This window comes from Passer domesticus, unplaced genomic scaffold, assembly GCF_036417665.1.
Source record: "Passer domesticus isolate bPasDom1 unplaced genomic scaffold, bPasDom1.hap1 HAP1_SCAFFOLD_107, whole genome shotgun sequence".
NCBI lineage: Eukaryota > Metazoa > Chordata > Aves > Passeriformes > Passeridae > Passer > Passer domesticus.
Window position 1 is genome coordinate 150,355 of NW_026989908.1, and position 8,800 is coordinate 159,154.

General features: G+C 43.3%; 1 long non-coding RNA gene across 1 annotated transcript; it reads right to left on the reverse strand.

Annotated features, from left to right (window-relative positions):
• Window positions 1-862: 862 nt before the first annotated feature.
• Window positions 863-1,793, reverse strand: LOC135291729 (uncharacterized). The gene is made up of 2 exons (XR_010354461.1): window positions 1,721-1,793; window positions 863-1,240 (listed from the first exon to the last, which is right to left on the reverse strand). It is a non-coding gene; the product is annotated as an uncharacterized LOC135291729 (long non-coding RNA).
• Between the last annotated feature and the right edge of the window lie 7,007 nt (window positions 1,794-8,800).

Here is an 8,800-nt window from a genome sequence, read left to right on the forward strand (position 1 = left end):
GGTTTAAGCAAAAGCAAATCTTGCTTCCTTCCCAGCCTGCATGTTACACCCACGCCAGCCACCTGCTGGGAAAACATCTGGAATGAGGCCCACTGCAAGGCAGATACTTTGTAGGCTCCAGATCCCACCTGCACTGGCTCCAGCAGGCAAGGGCAAGCTTTGGTCACTTCCCAGAAGCAGCCTGGCCATTCCCCCCTGCCTCGCCCCCTCGCCATCCTCCATGGCCCCTGCTGCCAAAGCCTTGCTAGGCAGAGCCATTTGCTAGGCTCGGTAAAAGAGTGACTTGGATTCTTCTTTGGCACAAATACCAAAGCTGTGAGAAGTGAGAGGATCAGGTTCACAGCCGCTCTGCTTTAGCTGAGGACATTACTGGAGGCTCAGAGACTGGTCCTTTAAAGAGAAACTGAATCTGAACTCCTGGTGTCTTTGTGGTGCATGTGGATATTTCTTTTCTAGAATCAGAGAGGTTAGCAATGTCCTCCAGGGTGCTCAAGTCCATCTGTACCCCAAAACGAAACAAAGTTATGTTGCTGGGTAACAAAAAGGCCTCAAGCCCCTACTTTTATCCCAGCAAGTACAGTGAGACAAGAGCACTCCTTTAGATCCAATGCATTGAATTCAGCAAAGCCTCCCCAGCCACTCCCAGCTGAGATGTTCAGGAATCAAAGGAGGAAGCTCCACCATGATTTCATTGGCAGTAATGGGGACACGCCTCTGGAAGTGCTGCCAGCTGAGCCAGGGGCTGGGCCTGGGGGGGACTCATGTGCCCCCATTGCTCTCTCAGGGCAAATGCCGTGCGTGCAACACCAAGGAAATGTAACGAACACTGCCTCAGGGATTTCATACAGACAAAAAGGCAAAATGGAACAAACTTTGGTTTAATGATAAACACAGATCGTGTCTCAACAAAGACAAAATGTGAAAAGTTGAAGCATAGCAAACACCAAACTTCTTACATTTACTAATAAATCTAACACTACTAAACATCTTTAATAATGCTATTGTATCTTAACTAATAAACAGAGAGATTCCTATCACGTAAAATAATAGAAGAACAAACAATTCTAAAAACTTGAAAAACAGTATTATTTCTATCTAGTCCTCTCGATCCCTAACTCTTGCTAGCCTGGGGCAAATGCAGGGCTAATTTGGCCTTTTCTTCTTGGGGAGAGGCTGTGCATCCTTGCGTGGGCGATGTCTTCTCCTGTGCTTGTTCCTCTCCTTGATGGTTTCAAACTCCCTGGAAGACAGGAAACAAACCATCCATTGTTAACTCCATACACACCGAGCTCAAGTGTGTATGAAGTGCATACAAGTGTCGGGATCTCCATTTTTGAATGAATTTTTGTCTTGTCAGGCTGTGACACATTTGTAAATCGATCAGCACCATGACTCTGATCTTTCTGGTTTCAACTCTTTGAAATGTCTTCCTCCTTTTGCTTGATCCTAGGTTTAATTGGATCAGCAGCATCAAAGCAAGCTTTGATGCATGTGTTCCTGCTTGTATGAACTGTGTCTTGTTGGGGCATGGCAAGGTTTCACTGGGAATGCTGGGTTTGAACGAAGCTATTAGGGTTTCAAGTGGGCTGTAAGCTTGAGCAGGGCTGCCAGGGGCGATCCTGCAAGTGGCCTCAGCTTGCCCTGTGGTGCCTTTGGAAAGGGTCAGTGTGCTTTAGGCCAAAGGGGCAGCTGGGAGCAGAAGGAGGAGGAGCTTGCGCACCGTTGGCACTGCCCGCACGGAAAGGGGCCTCCCGCCGGCTGGGGCGGCTGGCGCGGTTGGCAGCAGGGACACTCCGCGCTGCCAGCCCGCTTGCGGCTTCTCTTCCCTGTCTCCCCTGTCTCCTTCCTGGGAGGGCTTTTCCTCCTCTTCCGTTTGCCCACAGTCTGGAAATCAAAGAATCCTTATCAGTGCTTCCGTCCTCTCAGAAAGCTGGAATTCACAGCATCCACCCCAAAAATCTATTGGCCTAAGCAAATTCTTCCAAACCCCGCGGAGCTGAGAAAAGGGCTGGATATGGCAGTGGGCTGCGGCAGGCTGCCAACCATGGAGGTTGGAGGAAAATACTCCCCTTCACTACAGCTCTAAGGGGGTGGGATAAACACGTGGCTATCTCTAGTTCTACATGTCTGATTTCTACCTCTCTGCCTAACATCTATTTATCTCTGGTTTTCCTCCCCACATGTCTGGGCATGGCTTTTACATTCAATCACACTAGTGAAGACACATGATTACCCATTTTCTGCTACCCAAAATAATCTCTCTCTCTCCCTCTCTCTGTCTCTCTCTGTGAAGCAAATTGTTCTTTGCTGCTAAGGAAAGTATTAAAGGTGCCATAGCAGCGGCAGCTCCTTTTTGGGGATACGCTGCGGTGCTACAAAAGATCTCTAAAATTTGGCAGCATCTCCATGAAGGCAGCCCGGATGGCTGATGTTAGCAAGCAGTGGGGAATGAAGGGTCTGATTGGAATCTGAGGGTGCCAGCCCTTGAAAAACTGATTTGTAGAGAGTCAAAGCCCATTTTGGTGGTGGTGCTGCTTTGTTGGGTCAAAGTTGTGCTCCAGAATTCCGTATTTCAGGGCAGCAGCATAATGAAGCCTTGGGCAGCATCTGCTGTGCCTTTCCCAGTGCATGGTACTGTGATTGGTGTTACCAGTCACGGCTAGAAAATCTGCTTTCCGATTGCCCTCTACAATGGGACCAGGAAGATCCACTTGTGACCTGACGTGCATTATATGAAATGGTTTCTCTCAGTGGGAGACAAGCCATACTAACTCAGAGAGCAAGCAAAATAATTGTTGATTAGACCCTTCTTTTAGCATGGAGTGTTCTGCCCTTTTAGCTGTCCTGGCAATATAGGCCAAATCAGTTACTAGATTAAAAGGTTGTTGGAATTTTTAAAATGCCCTGACATCTGCAGCCAACTCTGGAATTTGGGGGGGTCCTTCAATGACTTGAACATCTGACTCCCACTTCTGAGTGTTTGGATCCTTCCAAGTGATAACCGATTTGTGTGATTTTCCAGTGCCATCTGTAAAAACTGTGAGGGCTCTAAGAGGAATCTTACCTTTTAGAGAATTTGGGACTAGATGGAATGTTTCTTTTAGTAGCTTGTGTTTTGGATAATGAATAGAGACTTGTCTGGGATAGTTGTCTAAAGCAAACTGAAGGTGTTCATTTGTCTGTAATAGGGATTCTAATTTGTGTAGCTGAAATGCTAGATAAATGTATGTTGGGTCACACGCTGCAGGGGTTCGGAGGTGGTTCCTGCCTTTAATGATTAACTGAGCTAAAAGGTCTTGAGGGATTGTAATAGTATTTTTGGTATGGCAAAAATACCCATTCTACAATTTTTCTGTAGAAGACGGGTCCCACTGAAAAAGTAGTGCCTGGAAATGTGGGGATTTACCAAGAATAGCAAACTGGGAGGTTAGAGAGCAGTCAACGTGGTGTGCTTTTCGAGATGAGATAGCAGGTGCTACCTTTCGCAGCGCGTCGTGGGCATCGGGAGTTAAGATGTGCTGGGAAGTCAGGTCATGGCTCCCCTTCAGTAGGCTGAACAAAGGGGACAGCTCTTCTCTCGTGAGTCCAAGCAGTGGTCAGATCCAGGTGATGGAGCCACACAACTGTTGCATGTCCCTTAGCGTTTGAGCCTTATCTTTGATGGAGATACTTTGGGGAATAATGGCTGGCTCACTGATAAGGAATTCAAGGTATTTCCATGGGGAGGTCTACTGGGTTTTTCAGCAGTCATATCAAAACCTGCATCTTCAACTGCTGTCATAGTCTTTCTGATTACTGTGTTAAGGTAAGTCTTGTCTTGGGAGCAAATTAAAATGTCATCCATATAATGCCGAATTATAGCTTCAGGGAAGGCTTTCCTGATTGGAGATAGAACCCCAGCCACAAACATTTGACATAAAACAGGGGAAGTTTTCATTCCCTGTGGCAATGTGACCTAATGATATCTTTTAAAGGGTTCTTGACAGTTGATGATTGGTATGGAAAATGTGAATTTGGGAGTGCGGGATGGAGAGGGATGTTGAATAAAGTCTTTGTTATCAAGGATTGGGAGCTGCCAGTTCCTGGGAAGCATAGAAGGTGAGGAGAGGCCTGGTTGCAAGGGGCCCATGTCTTCTAAAACATCATTTACTTTCCAAAAGTCTTGTAATAACCTCCATCTGTCTTTGCCAGGTTTTTTATAACAATGACATGGGTCAGGGGCTAGTTGATGGTACAATGTGTCCTTTTAATAATTGTTCTCACACTAGGGCGTGGAGTGCTTCTAATTTGTCTTTTGGAAAGGCCCAATGATCCACCCACACAGGATCATACCCACAGGGAGGGATCATACCTTTTCCCACAGATGGACAACAGCCATATTGAGTGGTTTAGTTTTCATTTCTTTTTAATTCCCAAGGTTTCTTTTTGTTTTTAACATTGTAACACAGCATCTCTATTCAAATAATTATACTCACCTTGGTTAATTAAATATTTATTAATTTTTCCCCCCCGTAATATCAGGATGGGACAAAAGCATAGGAAGAACAACAAGCAATTACAGAAATACAGAATCTTCCCTGAGAATCCCTTGGGAACCATGTTAAAACAATGGGAAGGACATCAACTTACTAAAGATAAAGACCCACGGCTCAAGATTGTGCATTGCATGTTTGAATGGCCAAAGAAGAAATTAAAACAAGGTCTGTGCTGGCTGAAGCATGGGTCTACCAGGTTGTGGATTTGCAAAGTACTTTACAATTATGTCCAAAATAAATTAAATGCAGACTTGGATTGCAGTATGTGGAGGTCTGGTTTAAATATTGGAACATCGAAAAGGAAGTAGAAACAGATAAAACATACCAAATTCTCTCTGTAACGATCAATGATAAAGACACAAAAAGGAAAACCAATCAACCAAGGTGGGACCCATTAAATTTCCTGCCCCCTACTGCACCTCCTAACGAACCAGCTGCAACTGCAGCTGAGTCATTGGAGGCTTCAACGAGTCATGTAACTGAGAGGGCTGAAGAAGTTGAAAGTACAGGTGGACATCAGAAGAAACGTATAATCTATCATCCTCCTCCAGGCAAATTACAAATTCAGCCATGCAGGAAGTTCCATCCAATCAAGAAGGTCTAGGCTTCTTCACTCAAAGGAGAACCCTGGCGGTACAAAAATATTCCTCCTGCTCCAGTAAAGATAAAACAAAGGTGCCACCCCTCAGAGAGGTCCCAATGGGGGGTGCTCAAGGTGGAATAGGACATGGAAATGCACCCCTCACCTCTTCAGAAGTGAGGCATTTTAAAAAGGAAATGGAGATATCATTCAGTGACCCAGTAGTTTGTCAGAAAAAGTTTACCAGTTCTTAGGCCCTAGGATTTACCCTTGGGGAAAATGAAATTTAATAATGCAAACCCTTTTCTCTCCAGAGAAGAGGAAAGTTATTTAGACTGCAGGGATCAATATATGGGACAGAGAACATAATTTAGGAACAACTGGAGAGAAGAAGTTAACATTAACAGATCCAGAATGGAACCCTAACTCAGATGAGGGAAGAAAAAGTATAGCAGAATACAGAACCCGAATTGTAAGGGGAATAAAAGAGGCAGTCCTCAGAGTTAATAACTTGAAGAAAGCCTTTGGTGATGAACAAGAAAAAGATGAGAGCCCAACTGACTGTATAACTCGCTTAAAGACTAATATCCAGTTATATTTAGAAAGAGATTTAGATAGTGAAGAAGGGAAGACAATGTTCTAGGTCCACTTTTTGTTACATTCTTGGCCTGACATAGAACAGAAATTAGAGAAATTAGATGGATGGCCAGAAATGAGTTTAGATGAGTTATTAGCTGAAGCACAGTAAGTTTATGCCAGGTGAAATGAAGAGAAAATGAAGACTAAAGCTAAGATGATGGCTGCTGTCCAAATTCCTAAACCAATTAGGCAGGATGGGGAGAATATTCAATTAAAGAAACCTATTTGCTTTTATTGTAAGAAAGAAGACCATATGCAATCCTGCTGTTTTAAGACATTGAGGGACTTAAGAGATTCTCTAAGTGGAGAATCAACCCTCAGAGAACTGAGGGGGTCAGGGGCTCTTCTTCTAGGGGCACAAAAACCATCTTCAAGAGCCCTTGATAAAATCAAGGATAGGACCCCTAGAACAATTAATGGAATTTTTAGTAGACACAGAAGCAGAGACAACTTGTGTAACTGAAAAACCAAATGGATGTGCCATAAGCAAAGACACTTTCAATATTTGTGCTGCTAAAGGGGAATCCTTACCCATTCCCATCATTAAGAATGTCACTATAAAGGGTAATGGACTAACCAAAAAGGGAGATTTGTTTTTCTACCTCCAGCAGGTAACAACTTACTTGGCCGGGATCTCCAGATACCTTTGAAAGTTCGAGTAGTTCCACAAGAAGGAAGAATGAAGGTCAAATTGTTTACTTTATCCACACAAGATGAACAACTGATTATTCCCACAGTGTAGGCCCGAACAGGTAGCCGGGATAAAATGAACTTTACGCCCATTCTAATTAATCTCCTTCCAGGCATTAAACCAGCAAAAGTACCCCAGCACCCCCTTACAAAGACCAAAAGGTATGGGCTAAAACCCATAATAACTGACCTGTGACATGATAATATACTAGAGCCATGTACTTCCCCATACAACACCCCATTCTTGCTATTAAAAAGCCTGACAATGGCTACAGGCTAGTTCAAGACCTACGTGAAGTAAATAAAAGAGTGTGAGCTGTGTGCCCGTTAGTACAAAACCCTTACACCTTGTTAAGTTATCAACTACGCACTCTTGGTTCTCAGTAACTGACCTGAAGGATGCATTTTGGTCATGCCCTGTAGATTCTCCTTCTAGACACCTGTTTGCCTTCACCTGGGAAGATCCAGACACTGGAAGGAAACAGCAGCTCACCTGGACCTGGCGGCTGCAAGGGTACATGGAGTCTCCCACACTCTTTGGTCAGGCCTTGGAGAGCCTGTTCATTTCCTTTTCTCCACCCTCAGGAATACAAGTAACACAGTATGTAGATGACATACTACTCTCCAGAGAGCAAGAATCCACTGTAAAATTAGGCACCATTCAATTACTGAACCTTCTAGGAGAGAATGGACTAAGATATCTAAATCCAAATTACAATTTGTTAAACCAGAAGTAAAATATTTCACACATGTCATGGTACCAGAAAACTGAGTACTGAAAGGATAGAAGGAATTTTAAATTTACAACCTCCCCAAAAAAAGAGCGAGGTTAGACAATTATTAGGCTTAAGGAGGTATTGTAGAATATGGATTGATTAATACACACAAAGTGTCACAATTTTATATGAAAAATTAACTACATCAGAACCTATTAATTGGACCCAAGTGGATAATAAAAACTTAGACAATTTAAAGCAAAACATGATTCAGACCCCAGTTCTCTTTCTTCCTTCACTAGAAGAAGATTTTCACCTATATATTAAACCTATATAGGAATTACTTACGGGGTCTTGGCCCAAGAGTGGTCAGGATTCCATAAACCTGTAGCCTACTTGTCCATATTGATGGTCCCTGTGTCCCAAGGATGGCAAACATGCATCCAATCAATCGCTGCAGCAGCCATCCTAGTAACAGCCAGGCAAAAACTTACATTTGAGAGAAATCTGATAGAATACACACCACACTCCATCCAAACCATTCTTAAACAACGAGCAGCCGAATGGCTAACAGACTCTCATATTATACAATATGGGAGCACCCTCATCCATTCCACAAATGTAACCCTGAAAACAACCACCCACACCAATCCCGCACAGTTCCTATGTGGAATCCCCAAAAACAAGATCTCATGCACAACTGCATAGTTTTTATAAACCCGCAAACAAAAATTCAAGAAGACCTCCTAGAGAGCCCATTAGATGAAGGAGAAATCCTGTTCATCAACGGATCATCTAGAGTAGTAAATGGAAAGAGGTGCTCTGGATACTCCATCAGAGATGGAAAACAACTGTACAGGTTAGAAAAGGAAAACTACCACCTTCCTGGTCTACCCAGGTATGTGAATTAGATGCTTTGGAAAAAGCATTGCACAGACTAGACAGAGCTATTGGAACCATTTATACTGACTCTAAATATGCATATGGAGTAGTCCACATGTTCGGGAAAAGCTGGGCTGAAAGAGGGTTTCTCAGATCTAAGGGCAAAGACATTTTAGACAAAGAACTTATATTAAAAATTAGAGGCACTTAAGTTACCAAAAGAAATTGCAATGGTACGTGTTCCAGGTCATCAAAAGGGATCTCTGGAGAAACCAGAGGAAACATCCTAGCAGACCATGCTGCAAAGGAGGCTGCTTTTGAGGGGGAAGTAAAAGTATACAGATTTTATCCAAGAGACACACCCGAGAGTACACTGGAAAACACTCTTCCCATCCCTGTTTTTAAAGACAATGAAAAACAGAAACTCATATCACTAGGTGGAAAGGAAGATTCTGAGGGACGGTGGCATCTTCCTGATGGCCACCAAATGTTAAATAAAGAGCTCACTCGAGAAATTTTACAGAACCTCCACCAATCCACACACTGGGGATCTAAAGCTTTAGCAGGTCACTTTCTTCAAAATTTTGGATGTCGGGGAATTGATGAATTAGCTAATCAAATTACCATAGGTTGTATAATTTGCCAAAAAGTCAATAGAAAATTAACGAGGAGAACGAGACCTGGAAGAATTGAAATTGCAATTAGACCCTTCCAAAGTATTCAATTTGATTTCACAGAAATGCCCCATGTCCAAAGAT